Source organism: Schistocerca nitens, chromosome 10, assembly GCF_023898315.1.
Source record: "Schistocerca nitens isolate TAMUIC-IGC-003100 chromosome 10, iqSchNite1.1, whole genome shotgun sequence".
Lineage (NCBI taxonomy): Eukaryota > Metazoa > Arthropoda > Insecta > Orthoptera > Acrididae > Schistocerca > Schistocerca nitens.
The window spans coordinates 120,653,522-120,676,708 of NC_064623.1; the positions used below are offsets into that span (position 1 = coordinate 120,653,522).

The 23,187-nt window shown below is 44.2% G+C and overlaps 6 non-coding genes across 6 annotated transcripts; all 6 read left to right on the plus strand.

The window, feature by feature from the left end:
* Positions 1-894: 894 nt before the first annotated feature.
* Positions 895-1,034, plus strand: LOC126210849 (U4 spliceosomal RNA). Its single transcript, XR_007540815.1, has one exon. It is a non-coding gene; the product is annotated as a U4 spliceosomal RNA (small nuclear RNA).
* A 2,320-nt stretch (positions 1,035-3,354) lies between these two features.
* On the plus strand, positions 3,355-3,494 carry LOC126210850 (U4 spliceosomal RNA). Its single transcript, XR_007540816.1, has one exon. It is a non-coding gene; the product is annotated as a U4 spliceosomal RNA (small nuclear RNA).
* A 2,324-nt stretch (positions 3,495-5,818) lies between these two features.
* Positions 5,819-5,958, plus strand: LOC126210851 (U4 spliceosomal RNA). Its single transcript, XR_007540817.1, has one exon. It is a non-coding gene; the product is annotated as a U4 spliceosomal RNA (small nuclear RNA).
* Positions 5,959-8,278: 2,320 nt separating this feature from the next.
* On the plus strand, positions 8,279-8,418 carry LOC126210852 (U4 spliceosomal RNA). Its single transcript, XR_007540818.1, has one exon. It is a non-coding gene; the product is annotated as a U4 spliceosomal RNA (small nuclear RNA).
* A 2,320-nt stretch (positions 8,419-10,738) lies between these two features.
* On the plus strand, positions 10,739-10,878 carry LOC126210853 (U4 spliceosomal RNA). Its single transcript, XR_007540819.1, has one exon. It is a non-coding gene; the product is annotated as a U4 spliceosomal RNA (small nuclear RNA).
* A 2,324-nt stretch (positions 10,879-13,202) lies between these two features.
* LOC126210854 (U4 spliceosomal RNA) lies at positions 13,203-13,342 on the plus strand. Its single transcript, XR_007540820.1, has one exon. It is a non-coding gene; the product is annotated as a U4 spliceosomal RNA (small nuclear RNA).
* The last annotated feature ends 9,845 nt before the right edge of the window (positions 13,343-23,187 follow it).

The window sequence follows — 23,187 nt, forward strand, 5'->3', positions numbered from 1 at the left end:
ATTTTTGTCAGGCAATATATTAGCTGGGGCCAATGAGACAGCAGGCGGGTTTGGATACTGTTAGCTTTCTATGATTCTTCTTGGACAAGAACATAAACAACAGTAGAGGAGTCCAAAATATATATTTTTGTGCAGGTTGTTTGGCGCAATGTGGAATAAGCGTGTATCTTGTATATTTAAGACTGCAGCACATGTTCCCAGCGCTATGAAGCAATTTACTGACTGATTTCTAGTTGTACTTTCCTGCAAGGTAAACTCATTTCAACAACTTAACCCAGCTACATGAGAGGATTTGTAAATCTCATTTCATTGTGTTTCCAGGGTGCCTACTCTGTTACACAAATATTTCACCCATCGACATTAATCAATTTCACGGCATGATTCGAGTAAAACTAGCATTTTATTGCTCAGTACGTCAAACAGCTTTTGCTGAGAAGTGTATGGTTTGTTAAGTTAATGTAAATGCAGCTGGCAGTTTTCTTGGTGTCTAGTACTAACCAGCGGCCACAAAATAACAAAATCTAACGATGAGTCTTAATGGGTGTGCCGGTATCTGCTAAATGAGGTTGTGCTACTTTCGTCCATGTGGGGCTAGGCGAGTGAGCAGTAGCGCGCCTGACGGTCAAGGGGAGAACTACTGTGCAGTTTTGAGCGTTTAAGATGGCGGTGAGTGGGCGTGTAAGCAACTATTAGACACAAGCAGCAAAGAACAGAAATTCTGCCTCTAATAAAATGTATTTTACTGTATTTTCTTCTGTATATTTCTGTATTTGTTTCCCCCAATGGAACTTGAGTAGTGTAAGGTAATACTGATAGGTATCAATGATGCAAGTACTTGTAGGTGTTTGGAACGAACGTCAGGTATAAATAGCAGTGCCAGGCGCTAGGTAGTTAATCTTTGCGCAGTGGCAATATCGTAACCAATGAAGTATAACTGAGGTGCGATTATTGCTAGTTGAAAACTTTTACCAATACCCCGCCAGAGAGATGTGAAATACCGTCTCTGTGGCAATTTTTGGCAACCCCTGAGGGGGTGTAAGTCTCATAGAAACAATGCTTCAAGCTGTGTTTATCTGTGTACTCATTCTGCACTTGTGGAAGTGTTTAGCTGATGGTTGTTAGGGACCATGTACACAGACCAGGCTGTGTTCACTGATGAATTGTGTACATGTCTTAGGCAGCTGGTGAGAAACATTCTCCTCAGTGCAAGATGTTGTGCAACTGCTATGTGTGAATAAAGATGTCAATGTGGACAGTTGAAATGTGGCTCTGTCTAGTGGCAATTCTTGCTCCATAGCATACTTGTGGTACACACATGCAGTGATTAGTGATAAATGTAGGATTTGACAAAACTTGTGTCAGAATTTAGGGGAGGAGACTAGGGCAGTACAGTGAGAGTTGGTGAGTGTGTGGGAGGCAGGTGTTGTACTTAATTCATTTTCACAGCACTGCCAGTGTTATAATTTGTGTTTGTGTCCTGATCATTAGATGCATGTTTGATCCTTTTTGGACACTGCTGTGTGTACACCTTGATAATTAGAACTTATGACCATGGAACTGCTGTTGATAATATTTGGCAATGAGTCTGTTGACTTGAGATGATTGATGTGTTAGGCTGCACAGTGCCTAGTAAGGGCACTCACATTGAGGACAGTGTCCTATCTGGTGTGTGTTACACGAAACAGGAAGAACTGTAATGTTGTGCAAGGCTTTGCCTCATTTTGAGAATACATACATGTGCTGTAGTGTGCAGAGCAGAGGGATTGAAAGAAAGGTAAGGGCTAGTAGCTATTTGGATGGTAACTAATGCAGTCCCTGATGTTGAGGTTTTGTTGAACCTTTATGTAGCTTACATGTTTCATCTAAAGGCTACTGGTGGAAAATCTCCTTCATGCAGTGATAACAGTGATTGTGCAGTAGAATTTGGTGGGCTGCAGCCATGGCATTTCCATTTTGAACAGTGTGATTAGTGCATTTCTTGGTGTATTCGTTGAACTGTAGATTTACTGTGTAAATGTGACACATAATACAGTGTGATAGTTTAAATGGGATGGTGAGCTTAATGATGGTCCAGTGTGCTATGAGAATGTATTGCATGTGGAATACTGAAGAGAGGGAACCAGTGCTTGTGGGGTACATTTTGTGACTGTATCTGTGAATATAAATCAAAGAATGCAATGAAACATACAGTGGTAGAGCAAGTGTAGGTGAGAATTGTAGCAGGAGTCGTGCATTTTTTTTTTTTTTTTTTTTTTTTTTTGTGAGCGGAACTAGTTGGCTTGTCATGGCTCATTCTTTCTGTCTCTCTTCATTAGAGAATACGACTCTTCCTATATGCAAGGTGAGCAAAATTTGCTGCCTACTATAGCACAAATGGACCCATAGAAAATGTCTTATTGTTTGGATCTGTTATGAATGGTTGGCACTCGAGATACTATTTAGCACACATTCAGATATTTTCATTTTTGTCAGGCAATATATTAGCTGGGGCCAATGAGACAGCAGGCGGGTTTGGATACTGTTAGCTTTCTATGATTCTTCTTGGACAAGAACATAAACAACAGTAGAGGAGTCCAAAATATATATTTTTGTGCAGGTTGTTTGGCGCAATGTGGAATAAGCGTGTATCTTGTATATTTAAGACTGCAGCACATGTTCCCAGCGCTATGAAGCAATTTACTGACTGATTTCTAGTTGTACTTTCCTGCAAGGTAAACTCATTTCAACAACTTAACCCAGCTACATGAGAGGATTTGTAAATCTCATTTCATTGTGTTTCCAGGGTGCCTACTCTGTTACACAAATATTTCACCCATCGACATTAATCAATTTCACGGCATGATTCGAGTAAAACTAGCATTTTATTGCTCAGTACGTCAAACAGCTTTTGCTGAGAAGTGTATGGTTTGTTAAGTTAATGTAAATGCAGCTGGCAGTTTTCTTGGTGTCTAGTACTAACCAGCGGCCACAAAATAACAAAATCTAACGATGAGTCTTAATGGGTGTGCCGGTATCTGCTAAATGAGGTTGTGCTACTTTCGTCCATGTGGGGCTAGGCGAGTGAGCAGTAGCGCGCCTGACGGTCAAGGGAGAACTACTGTGCAGTTTTGAGCGTTTAAGATGGCGGTGAGTGGGCGTGTAAGCAACTATTAGACACAAGCAGCAAAGAACAGAAATTCTGCCTCTAATAAAATGTATTTTACTGTATTTTCTTCTGTATATTTCTGTATTTGTTTCCCCCAATGGAACTTGAGTAGTGTAAGGTAATACTGATAGGTATCAATGATGCAAGTACTTGTAGGTGTTTGGAACGAACGTCAGGTATAAATAGCAGTGCCAGGCGCTAGGTAGTTAATCTTTGCGCAGTGGCAATATCGTAACCAATGAAGTATAACTGAGGTGCGATTATTGCTAGTTGAAAACTTTTACCAATACCCCGCCAGAGAGATGTGAAATACCGTCTCTGTGGCAATTTTTGGCAACCCCTGAGGGGGTGTAAGTCTCATAGAAACAATGCTTCAAGCTGTGTTTATCTGTGTACTCATTCTGCACTTGTGGAAGTGTTTAGCTGATGGTTGTTAGGGACCATGTACACAGACCAGGCTGTGTTCACTGATGAATTGTGTACATGTCTTAGGCAGCTGGTGAGAAACATTCTCCTCAGTGCAAGATGTTGTGCAACTGCTATGTGTGAATAAAGATGTCAATGTGGACAGTTGAAATGTGGCTCTGTCTAGTGGCAATTCTTGCTCCATAGCATACTTGTGGTACACACATGCAGTGATTAGTGATAAATGTAGGATTTGACAAAACTTGTGTCAGAATTTAGGGGAGGAGACTAGGGCAGTACAGTGAGAGTTGGTGAGTGTGTGGGAGGCAGGTGTTGTACTTAATTCATTTTCACAGCACTGCCAGTGTTATAATTTGTGTTTGTGTCCTGATCATTAGATGCATGTTTGATCCTTTTTGGACACTGCTGTGTGTACACCTTGATAATTAGAACTTATGACCATGGAACTGCTGTTGATAATATTTGGCAATGAGTCTGTTGACTTGAGATGATTGATGTGTTAGGCTGCACAGTGCCTAGTAAGGGCACTCACATTGAGGACAGTGTCCTATCTGGTGTGTGTTACACGAAACAGGAAGAACTGTAATGTTGTGCAAGGCTTTGCCTCATTTTGAGAATACATACATGTGCTGTAGTGTGCAGAGCAGAGGGATTGAAAGAAAGGTAAGGGCTAGTAGCTATTTGGATGGTAACTAATGCAGTCCCTGATGTTGAGGTTTTGTTGAACCTTTATGTAGCTTACATGTTTCATCTAAAGGCTACTGGTGGAAAATCTCCTTCATGCAGTGATAACAGTGATTGTGCAGTAGAATTTGGTGGGCTGCAGCCATGGCATTTCCATTTTGAACAGTGTGATTAGTGCATTTCTTGGTGTATTCGTTGAACTGTAGATTTACTGTGTAAATGTGACACATAATACAGTGTGATAGTTTAAATGGGATGGTGAGCTTAATGATGGTCCAGTGTGCTATGAGAATGTATTGCATGTGGAATACTGAAGAGAGGGAACCAGTGCTTGTGGGGTACATTTTGTGACTGTATCTGTGAATATAAATCAAAGAATGCAATGAAACATACAGTGGTAGAGCAAGTGTAGGTGAGAATTGTAGCAGGAGTCGTGCATTTTTTTTTTTTTTTTTTTTTTTTTTTTTTGTGAGCGGAACTAGTTGGCTTGTCATGGCTCATTCTTTCTGTCTCTCTTCATTAGAGAATACGACTCTTCCTATATGCAAGGTGAGCAAAATTTGCTGCCTACTATAGCACAAATGGACCCATAGAAAATGTCTTATTGTTTGGATCTGTTATGAATGGTTGGCACTCGAGATACTATTTAGCACACATTCAGATATTTTCATTTTTGTCAGGCAATATATTAGCTGGGGCCAATGAGACAGCAGGCGGGTTTGGATACTGTTAGCTTTCTATGATTCTTCTTGGACAAGAACATAAACAACAGTAGAGGAGTCCAAAATATATATTTTTGTGCAGGTTGTTTGGCGCAATGTGGAATAAGCGTGTATCTTGTATATTTAAGACTGCAGCACATGTTCCCAGCGCTATGAAGCAATTTACTGACTGATTTCTAGTTGTACTTTCCTGCAAGGTAAACTCATTTCAACAACTTAACCCAGCTACATGAGAGGATTTGTAAATCTCATTTCATTGTGTTTCCAGGGTGCCTACTCTGTTACACAAATATTTCACCCATCGACATTAATCAATTTCACGGCATGATTCGAGTAAAACTAGCATTTTATTGCTCAGTACGTCAAACAGCTTTTGCTGAGAAGTGTATGGTTTGTTAAGTTAATGTAAATGCAGCTGGCAGTTTTCTTGGTGTCTAGTACTAACCAGCGGCCACAAAATAACAAAATCTAACGATGAGTCTTAATGGGTGTGCCGGTATCTGCTAAATGAGGTTGTGCTACTTTCGTCCATGTGGGGCTAGGCGAGTGAGCAGTAGCGCGCCTGACGGTCAAGGGGAGAACTACTGTGCAGTTTTGAGCGTTTAAGATGGCGGTGAGTGGGCGTGTAAGCAACTATTAGACACAAGCAGCAAAGAACAGAAATTCTGCCTCTAATAAAATGTATTTTACTGTATTTTCTTCTGTATATTTCTGTATTTGTTTCCCCCAATGGAACTTGAGTAGTGTAAGGTAATACTGATAGGTATCAATGATGCAAGTACTTGTAGGTGTTTGGAACGAACGTCAGGTATAAATAGCAGTGCCAGGCGCTAGGTAGTTAATCTTTGCGCAGTGGCAATATCGTAACCAATGAAGTATAACTGAGGTGCGATTATTGCTAGTTGAAAACTTTTACCAATACCCCGCCAGAGAGATGTGAAATACCGTCTCTGTGGCAATTTTTGGCAACCCCTGAGGGGGTGTAAGTCTCATAGAAACAATGCTTCAAGCTGTGTTTATCTGTGTACTCATTCTGCACTTGTGGAAGTGTTTAGCTGATGGTTGTTAGGGACCATGTACACAGACCAGGCTGTGTTCACTGATGAATTGTGTACATGTCTTAGGCAGCTGGTGAGAAACATTCTCCTCAGTGCAAGATGTTGTGCAACTGCTATGTGTGAATAAAGATGTCAATGTGGACAGTTGAAATGTGGCTCTGTCTAGTGGCAATTCTTGCTCCATAGCATACTTGTGGTACACACATGCAGTGATTAGTGATAAATGTAGGATTTGACAAAACTTGTGTCAGAATTTAGGGGAGGAGACTAGGGCAGTACAGTGAGAGTTGGTGAGTGTGTGGGAGGCAGGTGTTGTACTTAATTCATTTTCACAGCACTGCCAGTGTTATAATTTGTGTTTGTGTCCTGATCATTAGATGCATGTTTGATCCTTTTTGGACACTGCTGTGTGTACACCTTGATAATTAGAACTTATGACCATGGAACTGCTGTTGATAATATTTGGCAATGAGTCTGTTGACTTGAGATGATTGATGTGTTAGGCTGCACAGTGCCTAGTAAGGGCACTCACATTGAGGACAGTGTCCTATCTGGTGTGTGTTACACGAAACAGGAAGAACTGTAATGTTGTGCAAGGCTTTGCCTCATTTTGAGAATACATACATGTGCTGTAGTGTGCAGAGCAGAGGGATTGAAAGAAAGGTAAGGGCTAGTAGCTATTTGGATGGTAACTAATGCAGTCCCTGATGTTGAGGTTTTGTTGAACCTTTATGTAGCTTACATGTTTCATCTAAAGGCTACTGGTGGAAAATCTCCTTCATGCAGTGATAACAGTGATTGTGCAGTAGAATTTGGTGGGCTGCAGCCATGGCATTTCCATTTTGAACAGTGTGATTAGTGCATTTCTTGGTGTATTCGTTGAACTGTAGATTTACTGTGTAAATGTGACACATAATACAGTGTGATAGTTTAAATGGGATGGTGAGCTTAATGATGGTCCAGTGTGCTATGAGAATGTATTGCATGTGGAATACTGAAGAGAGGGAACCAGTGCTTGTGGGGTACATTTTGTGACTGTATCTGTGAATATAAATCAAAGAATGCAATGAAACATACAGTGGTAGAGCAAGTGTAGGTGAGAATTGTAGCAGGAGTCGTGCATTTTTTTTTTTTTTTTTTTTTTTTTTGTGAGCGGAACTAGTTGGCTTGTCATGGCTCATTCTTTCTGTCTCTCTTCATTAGAGAATACGACTCTTCCTATATGCAAGGTGAGCAAAATTTGCTGCCTACTATAGCACAAATGGACCCATAGAAAATGTCTTATTGTTTGGATCTGTTATGAATGGTTGGCACTCGAGATACTATTTAGCACACATTCAGATATTTTCATTTTTGTCAGGCAATATATTAGCTGGGGCCAATGAGACAGCAGGCGGGTTTGGATACTGTTAGCTTTCTATGATTCTTCTTGGACAAGAACATAAACAACAGTAGAGGAGTCCAAAATATATATTTTTGTGCAGGTTGTTTGGCGCAATGTGGAATAAGCGTGTATCTTGTATATTTAAGACTGCAGCACATGTTCCCAGCGCTATGAAGCAATTTACTGACTGATTTCTAGTTGTACTTTCCTGCAAGGTAAACTCATTTCAACAACTTAACCCAGCTACATGAGAGGATTTGTAAATCTCATTTCATTGTGTTTCCAGGGTGCCTACTCTGTTACACAAATATTTCACCCATCGACATTAATCAATTTCACGGCATGATTCGAGTAAAACTAGCATTTTATTGCTCAGTACGTCAAACAGCTTTTGCTGAGAAGTGTATGGTTTGTTAAGTTAATGTAAATGCAGCTGGCAGTTTTCTTGGTGTCTAGTACTAACCAGCGGCCACAAAATAACAAAATCTAACGATGAGTCTTAATGGGTGTGCCGGTATCTGCTAAATGAGGTTGTGCTACTTTCGTCCATGTGGGGCTAGGCGAGTGAGCAGTAGCGCGCCTGACGGTCAAGGGGAGAACTACTGTGCAGTTTTGAGCGTTTAAGATGGCGGTGAGTGGGCGTGTAAGCAACTATTAGACACAAGCAGCAAAGAACAGAAATTCTGCCTCTAATAAAATGTATTTTACTGTATTTTCTTCTGTATATTTCTGTATTTGTTTCCCCCAATGGAACTTGAGTAGTGTAAGGTAATACTGATAGGTATCAATGATGCAAGTACTTGTAGGTGTTTGGAACGAACGTCAGGTATAAATAGCAGTGCCAGGCGCTAGGTAGTTAATCTTTGCGCAGTGGCAATATCGTAACCAATGAAGTATAACTGAGGTGCGATTATTGCTAGTTGAAAACTTTTACCAATACCCCGCCAGAGAGATGTGAAATACCGTCTCTGTGGCAATTTTTGGCAACCCCTGAGGGGGTGTAAGTCTCATAGAAACAATGCTTCAAGCTGTGTTTATCTGTGTACTCATTCTGCACTTGTGGAAGTGTTTAGCTGATGGTTGTTAGGGACCATGTACACAGACCAGGCTGTGTTCACTGATGAATTGTGTACATGTCTTAGGCAGCTGGTGAGAAACATTCTCCTCAGTGCAAGATGTTGTGCAACTGCTATGTGTGAATAAAGATGTCAATGTGGACAGTTGAAATGTGGCTCTGTCTAGTGGCAATTCTTGCTCCATAGCATACTTGTGGTACACACATGCAGTGATTAGTGATAAATGTAGGATTTGACAAAACTTGTGTCAGAATTTAGGGGAGGAGACTAGGGCAGTACAGTGAGAGTTGGTGAGTGTGTGGGAGGCAGGTGTTGTACTTAATTCATTTTCACAGCACTGCCAGTGTTATAATTTGTGTTTGTGTCCTGATCATTAGATGCATGTTTGATCCTTTTTGGACACTGCTGTGTGTACACCTTGATAATTAGAACTTATGACCATGGAACTGCTGTTGATAATATTTGGCAATGAGTCTGTTGACTTGAGATGATTGATGTGTTAGGCTGCACAGTGCCTAGTAAGGGCACTCACATTGAGGACAGTGTCCTATCTGGTGTGTGTTACACGAAACAGGAAGAACTGTAATGTTGTGCAAGGCTTTGCCTCATTTTGAGAATACATACATGTGCTGTAGTGTGCAGAGCAGAGGGATTGAAAGAAAGGTAAGGGCTAGTAGCTATTTGGATGGTAACTAATGCAGTCCCTGATGTTGAGGTTTTGTTGAACCTTTATGTAGCTTACATGTTTCATCTAAAGGCTACTGGTGGAAAATCTCCTTCATGCAGTGATAACAGTGATTGTGCAGTAGAATTTGGTGGGCTGCAGCCATGGCATTTCCATTTTGAACAGTGTGATTAGTGCATTTCTTGGTGTATTCGTTGAACTGTAGATTTACTGTGTAAATGTGACACATAATACAGTGTGATAGTTTAAATGGGATGGTGAGCTTAATGATGGTCCAGTGTGCTATGAGAATGTATTGCATGTGGAATACTGAAGAGAGGGAACCAGTGCTTGTGGGGTACATTTTGTGACTGTATCTGTGAATATAAATCAAAGAATGCAATGAAACATACAGTGGTAGAGCAAGTGTAGGTGAGAATTGTAGCAGGAGTCGTGCATTTTTTTTTTTTTTTTTTTTTTTTTTGTGAGCGGAACTAGTTGGCTTGTCATGGCTCATTCTTTCTGTCTCTCTTCATTAGAGAATACGACTCTTCCTATATGCAAGGTGAGCAAAATTTGCTGCCTACTATAGCACAAATGGACCCATAGAAAATGTCTTATTGTTTGGATCTGTTATGAATGGTTGGCACTCGAGATACTATTTAGCACACATTCAGATATTTTCATTTTTGTCAGGCAATATATTAGCTGGGGCCAATGAGACAGCAGGCGGGTTTGGATACTGTTAGCTTTCTATGATTCTTCTTGGACAAGAACATAAACAACAGTAGAGGAGTCCAAAATATATATTTTTGTGCAGGTTGTTTGGCGCAATGTGGAATAAGCGTGTATCTTGTATATTTAAGACTGCAGCACATGTTCCCAGCGCTATGAAGCAATTTACTGACTGATTTCTAGTTGTACTTTCCTGCAAGGTAAACTCATTTCAACAACTTAACCCAGCTACATGAGAGGATTTGTAAATCTCATTTCATTGTGTTTCCAGGGTGCCTACTCTGTTACACAAATATTTCACCCATCGACATTAATCAATTTCACGGCATGATTCGAGTAAAACTAGCATTTTATTGCTCAGTACGTCAAACAGCTTTTGCTGAGAAGTGTATGGTTTGTTAAGTTAATGTAAATGCAGCTGGCAGTTTTCTTGGTGTCTAGTACTAACCAGCGGCCACAAAATAACAAAATCTAACGATGAGTCTTAATGGGTGTGCCGGTATCTGCTAAATGAGGTTGTGCTACTTTCGTCCATGTGGGGCTAGGCGAGTGAGCAGTAGCGCGCCTGACGGTCAAGGGGAGAACTACTGTGCAGTTTTGAGCGTTTAAGATGGCGGTGAGTGGGCGTGTAAGCAACTATTAGACACAAGCAGCAAAGAACAGAAATTCTGCCTCTAATAAAATGTATTTTACTGTATTTTCTTCTGTATATTTCTGTATTTGTTTCCCCCAATGGAACTTGAGTAGTGTAAGGTAATACTGATAGGTATCAATGATGCAAGTACTTGTAGGTGTTTGGAACGAACGTCAGGTATAAATAGCAGTGCCAGGCGCTAGGTAGTTAATCTTTGCGCAGTGGCAATATCGTAACCAATGAAGTATAACTGAGGTGCGATTATTGCTAGTTGAAAACTTTTACCAATACCCCGCCAGAGAGATGTGAAATACCGTCTCTGTGGCAATTTTTGGCAACCCCTGAGGGGGTGTAAGTCTCATAGAAACAATGCTTCAAGCTGTGTTTATCTGTGTACTCATTCTGCACTTGTGGAAGTGTTTAGCTGATGGTTGTTAGGGACCATGTACACAGACCAGGCTGTGTTCACTGATGAATTGTGTACATGTCTTAGGCAGCTGGTGAGAAACATTCTCCTCAGTGCAAGATGTTGTGCAACTGCTATGTGTGAATAAAGATGTCAATGTGGACAGTTGAAATGTGGCTCTGTCTAGTGGCAATTCTTGCTCCATAGCATACTTGTGGTACACACATGCAGTGATTAGTGATAAATGTAGGATTTGACAAAACTTGTGTCAGAATTTAGGGGAGGAGACTAGGGCAGTACAGTGAGAGTTGGTGAGTGTGTGGGAGGCAGGTGTTGTACTTAATTCATTTTCACAGCACTGCCAGTGTTATAATTTGTGTTTGTGTCCTGATCATTAGATGCATGTTTGATCCTTTTTGGACACTGCTGTGTGTACACCTTGATAATTAGAACTTATGACCATGGAACTGCTGTTGATAATATTTGGCAATGAGTCTGTTGACTTGAGATGATTGATGTGTTAGGCTGCACAGTGCCTAGTAAGGGCACTCACATTGAGGACAGTGTCCTATCTGGTGTGTGTTACACGAAACAGGAAGAACTGTAATGTTGTGCAAGGCTTTGCCTCATTTTGAGAATACATACATGTGCTGTAGTGTGCAGAGCAGAGGGATTGAAAGAAAGGTAAGGGCTAGTAGCTATTTGGATGGTAACTAATGCAGTCCCTGATGTTGAGGTTTTGTTGAACCTTTATGTAGCTTACATGTTTCATCTAAAGGCTACTGGTGGAAAATCTCCTTCATGCAGTGATAACAGTGATTGTGCAGTAGAATTTGGTGGGCTGCAGCCATGGCATTTCCATTTTGAACAGTGTGATTAGTGCATTTCTTGGTGTATTCGTTGAACTGTAGATTTACTGTGTAAATGTGACACATAATACAGTGTGATAGTTTAAATGGGATGGTGAGCTTAATGATGGTCCAGTGTGCTATGAGAATGTATTGCATGTGGAATACTGAAGAGAGGGAACCAGTGCTTGTGGGGTACATTTTGTGACTGTATCTGTGAATATAAATCAAAGAATGCAATGAAACATACAGTGGTAGAGCAAGTGTAGGTGAGAATTGTAGCAGGAGTCGTGCATTTTTTTTTTTTTTTTTTTTTTTTTTTTTTGTGAGCGGAACTAGTTGGCTTGTCATGGCTCATTCTTTCTGTCTCTCTTCATTAGAGAATACGACTCTTCCTATATGCAAGGTGAGCAAAATTTGCTGCCTACTATAGCACAAATGGACCCATAGAAAATGTCTTATTGTTTGGATCTGTTATGAATGGTTGGCACTCGAGATACTATTTAGCACACATTCAGATATTTTCATTTTTGTCAGGCAATATATTAGCTGGGGCCAATGAGACAGCAGGCGGGTTTGGATACTGTTAGCTTTCTATGATTCTTCTTGGACAAGAACATAAACAACAGTAGAGGAGTCCAAAATATATATTTTTGTGCAGGTTGTTTGGCGCAATGTGGAATAAGCGTGTATCTTGTATATTTAAGACTGCAGCACATGTTCCCAGCGCTATGAAGCAATTTACTGACTGATTTCTAGTTGTACTTTCCTGCAAGGTAAACTCATTTCAACAACTTAACCCAGCTACATGAGAGGATTTGTAAATCTCATTTCATTGTGTTTCCAGGGTGCCTACTCTGTTACACAAATATTTCACCCATCGACATTAATCAATTTCACGGCATGATTCGAGTAAAACTAGCATTTTATTGCTCAGTACGTCAAACAGCTTTTGCTGAGAAGTGTATGGTTTGTTAAGTTAATGTAAATGCAGCTGGCAGTTTTCTTGGTGTCTAGTACTAACCAGCGGCCACAAAATAACAAAATCTAACGATGAGTCTTAATGGGTGTGCCGGTATCTGCTAAATGAGGTTGTGCTACTTTCGTCCATGTGGGGCTAGGCGAGTGAGCAGTAGCGCGCCTGACGGTCAAGGGGAGAACTACTGTGCAGTTTTGAGCGTTTAAGATGGCGGTGAGTGGGCGTGTAAGCAACTATTAGACACAAGCAGCAAAGAACAGAAATTCTGCCTCTAATAAAATGTATTTTACTGTATTTTCTTCTGTATATTTCTGTATTTGTTTCCCCCAATGGAACTTGAGTAGTGTAAGGTAATACTGATAGGTATCAATGATGCAAGTACTTGTAGGTGTTTGGAACGAACGTCAGGTATAAATAGCAGTGCCAGGCGCTAGGTAGTTAATCTTTGCGCAGTGGCAATATCGTAACCAATGAAGTATAACTGAGGTGCGATTATTGCTAGTTGAAAACTTTTACCAATACCCCGCCAGAGAGATGTGAAATACCGTCTCTGTGGCAATTTTTGGCAACCCCTGAGGGGGTGTAAGTCTCATAGAAACAATGCTTCAAGCTGTGTTTATCTGTGTACTCATTCTGCACTTGTGGAAGTGTTTAGCTGATGGTTGTTAGGGACCATGTACACAGACCAGGCTGTGTTCACTGATGAATTGTGTACATGTCTTAGGCAGCTGGTGAGAAACATTCTCCTCAGTGCAAGATGTTGTGCAACTGCTATGTGTGAATAAAGATGTCAATGTGGACAGTTGAAATGTGGCTCTGTCTAGTGGCAATTCTTGCTCCATAGCATACTTGTGGTACACACATGCAGTGATTAGTGATAAATGTAGGATTTGACAAAACTTGTGTCAGAATTTAGGGGAGGAGACTAGGGCAGTACAGTGAGAGTTGGTGAGTGTGTGGGAGGCAGGTGTTGTACTTAATTCATTTTCACAGCACTGCCAGTGTTATAATTTGTGTTTGTGTCCTGATCATTAGATGCATGTTTGATCCTTTTTGGACACTGCTGTGTGTACACCTTGATAATTAGAACTTATGACCATGGAACTGCTGTTGATAATATTTGGCAATGAGTCTGTTGACTTGAGATGATTGATGTGTTAGGCTGCACAGTGCCTAGTAAGGGCACTCACATTGAGGACAGTGTCCTATCTGGTGTGTGTTACACGAAACAGGAAGAACTGTAATGTTGTGCAAGGCTTTGCCTCATTTTGAGAATACATACATGTGCTGTAGTGTGCAGAGCAGAGGGATTGAAAGAAAGGTAAGGGCTAGTAGCTATTTGGATGGTAACTAATGCAGTCCCTGATGTTGAGGTTTTGTTGAACCTTTATGTAGCTTACATGTTTCATCTAAAGGCTACTGGTGGAAAATCTCCTTCATGCAGTGATAACAGTGATTGTGCAGTAGAATTTGGTGGGCTGCAGCCATGGCATTTCCATTTTGAACAGTGTGATTAGTGCATTTCTTGGTGTATTCGTTGAACTGTAGATTTACTGTGTAAATGTGACACATAATACAGTGTGATAGTTTAAATGGGATGGTGAGCTTAATGATGGTCCAGTGTGCTATGAGAATGTATTGCATGTGGAATACTGAAGAGAGGGAACCAGTGCTTGTGGGGTACATTTTGTGACTGTATCTGTGAATATAAATCAAAGAATGCAATGAAACATACAGTGGTAGAGCAAGTGTAGGTGAGAATTGTAGCAGGAGTCGTGCATTTTTTTTTTTTTTTTTTTTTTTTTTGTGAGCGGAACTAGTTGGCTTGTCATGGCTCATTCTTTCTGTCTCTCTTCATTAGAGAATACGACTCTTCCTATATGCAAGGTGAGCAAAATTTGCTGCCTACTATAGCACAAATGGACCCATAGAAAATGTCTTATTGTTTGGATCTGTTATGAATGGTTGGCACTCGAGATACTATTTAGCACACATTCAGATATTTTCATTTTTGTCAGGCAATATATTAGCTGGGGCCAATGAGACAGCAGGCGGGTTTGGATACTGTTAGCTTTCTATGATTCTTCTTGGACAAGAACATAAACAACAGTAGAGGAGTCCAAAATATATATTTTTGTGCAGGTTGTTTGGCGCAATGTGGAATAAGCGTGTATCTTGTATATTTAAGACTGCAGCACATGTTCCCAGCGCTATGAAGCAATTTACTGACTGATTTCTAGTTGTACTTTCCTGCAAGGTAAACTCATTTCAACAACTTAACCCAGCTACATGAGAGGATTTGTAAATCTCATTTCATTGTGTTTCCAGGGTGCCTACTCTGTTACACAAATATTTCACCCATCGACATTAATCAATTTCACGGCATGATTCGAGTAAAACTAGCATTTTATTGCTCAGTACGTCAAACAGCTTTTGCTGAGAAGTGTATGGTTTGTTAAGTTAATGTAAATGCAGCTGGCAGTTTTCTTGGTGTCTAGTACTAACCAGCGGCCACAAAATAACAAAATCTAACGATGAGTCTTAATGGGTGTGCCGGTATCTGCTAAATGAGGTTGTGCTACTTTCGTCCGTGTGGGGCTAGGCGAGTGAACAGTAGCGCGCGTGACGGTCTATTCGCCTCTAATGATTTTTTGCGTTTAGTTCTGTATGTTTGTCTCCCAATATGACTTGTACCATGGCTATCTATCAGTATTGTCTTAGACTACTCAAGTACCCATAGGTGTTCGGAACAAACGTCAGATATAAATAGCAGCGCCAGTCGCAATATTTATAACAACCACCCCTTCCAGCCCCCCATATCCTCAAAAAAGTAGTTTTTCCTGTTACCCGCTTAGTTTTGCTACTTAAATACCTACGCCACTATCTTCCACAACCCGGCCGTCTTTAGTTTCTCCCACCTCGACACCCTCGTTCAAGCCCCTCTCACTGATCCTAGCTTTCTTTTCTTCTACCACGTCCTGCCACGTCTCCAGTATTGTCTCTTCTACGTCTGCTTTCTCTCCGTGCCTGCGAACATATAGTTCTTTTTTTTTAAAAAAACTATTTTCACTGAATTTTAAGCGTCGCTGTCCGTCGTTAGTGTGTCCGCTTGAAAGCACAATGTGCTGTAGCCTAGTATTCATCTTTAACGTTTTCGGTACAGTTCACCACGTCATTTCACATCCCCTCAAGTGCCGCAAGTCTGCAAGTCTTGAGACGCTACGCTAGACGCTTGCTTCCGGCCCCTCATGTACTTTGCAACGGGCGACAAAGCATTCGGCTGGGTGGCGCCACGTGTACGCCGGCTCGCGCCACCGCGGTAGCCGTGCGTGCAGGGAATGCTGCGCCGTCAAATTGCGTTTCTTGCGCATTCCGCTGATGGTCAGAGAAAGCCAAAACTCGCCTCTCGACCGTTAATAGGGATGTCGTACCAGAGTTAGATCGCTTGTGCCATCTCGCGGCTGCCGCTCCAACTACTGGCCCGCGTCCCCAGCGCTTATCGAACAGACGGTGTGCTGGCTATGGGTTTGACGCCAGGTCGACGCACACGTGTAGTACGCACCTGGCGCGAGTGCTGCTGCGTTTGGCAGTCTCTTACGGAGCACGCTGCTGGCCGAGTGCTGAGACGCACTAGTTACCAACTGCTATCACAAAATACTGCGTTTGGAATTGAAATAAGCACCGGTACAGCGCGAACACACTCCCAGCTACCAAAAAGTATGCGCCCGAGTTGCATTTGGAGTAATCGCGGGGGTCAGCTCGACCGAAGTGCAATGGAAGACCCCCCACGCCTGAGGAACCTCCTTTCTTTTTCCTTCAAATTAAAGTGCCCTCTGCACATATCTGTTTAATTGTAAAAGCTGTAACATACACTCCTGGAAATTGAAATAAGAACACCGTGAATTCATTGTCCCAGGAAGGGGAAACTTTATTGACACATTCCTGGGGTCAGATACATCACATGATCACACTGACAGAACCACAGGCACATAACACAGGCAACAGAGCATGCACAATGTCGGCACTAGTACAGTGTATATCCACCTTTCGCAGCAATGCAGGCTGCTATTCTCCCATGGAGGCGATCGTAGAGATGCTGGATGTAGTCCTGTGGAACGGCTTGCCATGCCATTTCCACCTGGCGCCTCAGTTGGACCAGCGTTCGTGCTGGACGTGCAGACCGCGTGAGACGACGCTTCATCCAGTCCCAAACATGCTCAATGGGGGACAGATCCGGAGATCTTGCTGGCCAGGGTAGTTGACTTACACCTTCTAGAGCACGTTGGGTGGCACGGGATACATGCGGACGTGCATTGTCCTGTTGAAACAGCAAGTTCCCTTGCCGGTCTAGGAATGGTAGAACGATGGGTTCGATGACGGTTTGGATGTACCGTGCACTATTCAGTGTCCCCTCGACGATCACCAGTGGTGTACGGCCAGTGTAGGAGATCGCTCCCCACCCCATGATGCCGGGTGTTGGCCCTGTGTGCCTCGTATGCAGTCCTGATTGTGGCGCTCACCTGCACGGCGCCAAACACGCATACGACCATCATTGGCACCAAGGCAGAAGCGACTCTCATCGCTGAAGACGACACGTCTCCATTCGTCCCTCCATTCACGCCTGTCGCGACACCACTGGAGGCGGGCTGCACGATGTTGGGGCGTGAGCGGAAGACGGCCTAACGGTGTGCGGGACCGTAGCCCAGCTTCATGGAGACGGTTGCGAATGGTCCTCGCCGATACCCCAGGAGCAACAGTGTCCCTAATTTGCTGGGAAGTGGCGGTGCGGTCCCCTACGGCAATGCGTAGGATCCTACGGTCTTGGCGTGCATCCGTGCGTCGCTGCGGTCCGGTCCCAGGTCGACGGGCACGTGCACCTTCCGCCGACCACTGGCGACAACATCGATGTACTATGGAGACCTCACGCCCCACGTGTTGAGCAATTCGGCGGTACGTCCACCCGGCCTCCCGCATGCCCACTATACGCCCTCGCTCAAAGTCCGTCAACTGCACATACGGTTCACGTCCACGCTGTCGCGGCATGCTACCAGTGTTAAAGACTGCGATGGAGCTCCGTATGCCACGGCAAACTGGCTGACACTGACGGCGGCGGTGCACAAATGCTGCGCAGCTAGCGCCATTCGACGGCCAACACCGCGGTTCCTGGTGTGTCCGCTGTGCCGTGCGTGTGATCATTGCTTGTACAGCCCTCTCGCAGTGTCCGGAGCAGGTATGGTGGGTCTGACACACCGGTGTCAATGTGTTCTTTTTTCCATTTCCAGGAGTGTATAATGGTGCATAATATAAAAAGTAAACAATGTAATTAATATAAATAATTAACTGAATACCAATAAAGTTAGTGTCGGAAAGAACATTAAAACATAATACACTCACCAGCATTTCTCAATACAACAATGGGTATTGGTATGGGATCAGTTAAGAAACTAAGATAAAAGGGGAAACAAAAATGATAAAAGAGAAACAAAAGGGATACTTCCAGCAAAATTATTCACTGTAAGTGAAGTGTTCTCTGATATCTGTACAATAACGCAACAGATAAAGTGTTGGCAAAATGTTCGCGGTACTTCGTTGAACACTGCAATCGCTGATGACATTCCCACAGGTATGCCATGTACCGCACGGCGTCACTGAGTTGTAACTCAAAAACGGCGTAGGCAGTGTGTCCCAGTAGCCAGGCTATGGCGTTGTGCGTTGTTTGGGCGCAGTTTAAAGTCAGGAAGGATAATCCACATTGGAGTCACGCTGGAAGGTGTAGTCTGTTTGGTAAGCACCACCATCAATCAGCACAACTGTCACACGTAGCGGCACTCTATAGGGTGGGTGGTCTCTGGTGTAGGCAGCTCCACACTGGCTGCACTCGGCCTGCCGCGGTGGTCTCGCGGTTCTAGGCGCGCAGTCCGGAACCGCGCGACTGCTACGGTCGCAGGTTCGAATCCTACCTCGGGCATGGATGTGTGTGATGTCCTTAGGTTAGTTAGGTTTAAGTAGTTCTAAGTTCTAGGGGACTGATGACCATAGATGTTAAGTCCCATAGTGCTCAGAGCCATTTGAACCATTTTGGCTGCACTCATTTTTTTTTGGCTGAAGTGGATGTCTGCTTGACGCTGCTCAGTCGGAAAAAATGCCATTGACGACACGGTACCACAACGAACTGATGTCTGGCGGCAGGAATGGGTTGTTAATATTAGCGCATACCTGCTTCCAGACGACCGTTGGCATCCGTATTTCCAGTTTGTGCGCTGGTGGACTGCCTAGAACAGCTTCATAGATGCGTCGAGCTGTATTCAGATCTGTAGCCGCCTCCTAGACATAACTGCGTGCTAGATAAAATTCGCTGACGTAGGACATCTTGAAGGGGGTGCCCACTACCTAAACTGGAGCTCATTGTGACTGTGGCCGGTATCGATCTCATATGGCTGCCGTCGACCCTTTCGGATGGTCTGTATGCAGCGTCGCTGTTCGGTGGATGAGGAGTGCCGTGCACTTCCGCTGGAAGTCTATCAGGCCCAGTCTCCTCAAAGTGGAAGCAGGCGGTGGCTCGCACTTTGAAGATGGAGTGTCGCCACAGCAGCCAGCAAACTGCTTGCATAATCGATTTTCCCAGAAGTTTCGGGGCTGTCAGCCGCTGGGCTACATACCACACCTTGGCGAAGATCGTCGTGTTAATGACAGACGCTGCCTGGTGGAGGTTCAGACGTGGGTTGGCGTGGCAACTGCACAGTCCCCTGATGGTGTTGAGGAGTAGTCTCCACGTGGTGGCCTGCATTATCTGAGGGCAGGCACACACCTGCAGTCCCAGCTATCTGTGCTCCTGGATGATCTTGTCCCACCTGCATTTGCCATCAGGAAGGTGCAGTCCGAGTGAGAGCAGGACAGTTTTGCGACGGTTAATTGCAGCTCCAGATGCACCGTCATAGATGTCCAACACTTGGCGTGTGGATTCTATGTCTCTCGTGTCTGCCAGAAAGACGCCGACGTCGTCTGCGTAGGAGACGCAGCGTAGAGTGATGTTGGTAAGAGGCACTCCACTGACTGCATTTCCTAAGGCCCTCAGTAGTGGGTCAATAGCCAGCACAAAGAACAACATCGATAACGGGCGTCCCTGACTTTCAGAGCGACGTATCGGGACAGAAGTGGTACAGTATCCATTTATTGCCACCACATAATGTGCCCTGCGAGTATATTCCCGACGACATTGATAAAATGTAGTGGTGGTGATTAGTGTTTAACGTCCCGTCGACAACGAGGCCATTAGAGACGGAGCGCAAGCTCGGGTTAGGGAAGGATTGGGAAGGAAATCGGCCGTGCCCTTTCAAAGGAACCATCCCGGTATTTGCCTGAAACGATTTAGGGAAATCACGGGAAACCTAAATCAGGATGGCCGGAGACGGGATTGAACCTTCGTCCTCCCGAATGCGAGTCCAGTGTGCTAACCACTGCGCCACCTCGCTCGGTGATAAAATGTAGTCCAAATCCCATTCTTTCCATGACGCGGAACAGATTTCGAAGGCATTAGCGAAGTCGACCGATAGTATGCCAATCCGAAGTCTGTGCACTGCCACATAGGAAATGATCTCTCTATACGCCGATGCTGCAGTGAAAATTGTCCTTCGAGCAACTCCGCACGACTGGTATGGGCTGACCACTTTGTTCATGACTGCTCTTAGTTTGGAAGCCACACACCGCGCCTCTAGCTTGTAGTCGGCGTTATTGATCGCAGGTCTTGCCTTGCACCTTAGGAATTAAAACTACTCGACCTTTTAAAAATGAACTGGGTGCATCATATCAGTTGAGTACTTCATTGGCCAGTTTAGTAAAATGTTCGCTAAAAATGCCCCAAAACGCCATCTAAAATTCCGTCGGGTCCCAGTGACTTTCCTTTGGGACACGGTTTTAAAACAGAGGTGATGTCATCCCTAGAGAGTTCTTCTACCAATTGCTCACGATCCGAGTCATCGAGGCTACTGTGGAGATCGTGCGACAGGTCTCGCGTGGTCACTGGGCCATTATCGAGGACACTGAAGATCGAGGTAAAGTAGTCGGTAGTGTACGCGACAATATCAGCTCTTTCAGTGAGTTCGACGCCCGCATCTGCCACTAGACGCTCCACGCGGTTTCGTTTCGCCATCCTCTTTTTCCCTAGCGAGGTGGTATACCGTGGCAACTTCATCACTTAACAGACTAGTGGGGCGACTACGTACCAACAGTCTTTTCGTTAAAACTTCCTGGCAGATTAAAACTGTGTGCCCGACCGAGACTCGAACTCGGGACCTTTGCCTTTCGCGTGCAAGTGCTCTACCATCTGATCTACCAAAGCACGACTCACGCCCGGTACTTCATATCAGCGCACACTCCGCTGCAGAGTGAAAATCTCATTGAGTCTTTTCGTTGTTCACGATGGAGACGCAGGACGTGGCTTTTGATTTTGTTAAGCCTCAGACGGAGGTGCGCGTAGTCTTGAACAGGCGCAACAAAAACATCCGCGAGGCACTGTTGATAAAATTCCAGTGTCTTTCTCGTCCAATAGGCAGCCTCCTTACAGTACATTTTCACAGCAGTTCATAGCTCTGGCATTTCTACCGCGACCCACCAGGCGAGAGTCTAAGGGCAGTTACTTACCTTCTGAAGACACAACCGCCACACAAAAAGGATGTCCGTACGCAGATTCGCCGCGCCCAGGTAGGCGGTGTTTGGTTTCCAATAACGCTTAGGGGCCACCCTATTACAACCCTGTAGACGTATGGTACACGTAAGCACAATGATTGCTGAAGGCGACAGGAAGAACTTGAACGCCGAGCAAGTAGTTGTTCAGCTGACGAGACACACAAATTTTATCAATTCGGCTAGCGCCGGTGCTACGTATCTGCGTGTACTGCGTCGTATGAAGGTTAAAATGACGCCACGTGTCTATCAAGTTCGTCTTATTAATAAGATGCTCAATCTCGGGACATCGGGATGGTGTCGGTATTTGGTACACATCTGATGTCACACAGTTAGTCTCCATCAATAACAGTGAGACGGTTTGTTGCTAAAAGGGGGGTGACGTCCTAGGTGAAAAACAGTTTTCTGGCGCGTCGGTTGTTTCCGCTAGAGGGTGCGTACACGTTGACAAATTGTACCCCTCTGATTACACACGCAATAGCTCGCTCGTTAGGTAGGAGTTGGACGTGTCTTGCTTCCAGATCGGATTTGTGCACGATAGCAGTGCGACACTTGGTACAATGATCCATATTGTATAGCACCTCATAACCAGGAATATTGTTAAAGACTGGCATCTTTATTTCTTGAATGAGAATGTCATAAGCGCCACTACATATAAAAGTTGTTAATGACAAAGCCTTGTGAAGTTTTGGAATGGTATTTATATTGACTGTTAAGACTGAAAATGCACCAGTCTGTCTATACTTAGCTGACATTTAAATTTGGTTAAAGGGGCTTAAATGAAATGTCGTGTGACGAGGGCCTCCCGTCGGGTAGACCGTTCGCCTGGTGCAAGTCTTTCGATTTGACGCCACTTCGGCGACTTGCTCGTCGATGGGGATGATATGATGATGATTAGGACAACACAACACCCAGTCCCTGAGCGGAGAAAATCTCCGACCCAGCCGGGAATCGAACCCGGGCCCTTTAGATTGACAGTCTGTCGCGCTGACCACTCAGCTACCGGGGGCGGACGTAAAGGGGCTTAAAAACTACGCAGACAAGTTGTATTGCATATTCTTTCAAGAAGTAAGGTAAAATGATTTGAAGATCGCAGGAGTTACGTGGTAGTTAAATACGCACAGCGCACTGCAGCGCACTTCCGTAGGAAGCACCCCCTTGTCGCACACCTCACCCTCTTCTGCATCAGCTCCTCATCGCCCCACCACCGGCCATCTCTTTCGGCGTGGCGCGTCGCGCTGCCCGGGTCCTGCGGCGCTGCCGCTGACGTCTGCGAGTGTTTACGCGTCCGCTGGGTCCGCTGGTCTCCCTACCGCTTCGCTGGTACGGCGCCCCGCTCTCTCACCGAGTTTAGCAGCGCCTCCAGATTCCTCGCCTGCTCCCGAATTTCATCGTGCCTGTCCAAGGACCTCGACCGCACAGTGCCAGAGCACTGTGATTCTACGTCACTGCCACTCTCTGCCAATGGCGAACTCGATAATTCCTCCATATCCTCTTTCCGATTTCCGTCTCCTGCTTCTGTGTTTCCGTTTCTTTGTCTGTTCGACCGCCTGATCTTTGGAGACGTGCGGTGGCGAGACACTGACATCCATCTGCTCAACCGTTTCGGTATGTAATCTCCGCCATGTGAGCAGGTTCAATTACAGGAGCTACCTGTTCCTCAGCCTGTGTGGACGTTGAGCAGGAAGCGGTAGCTGTGGCTCCCGCACAATGTTCTCATTATTGCGTCTTCTATGGGAATTGC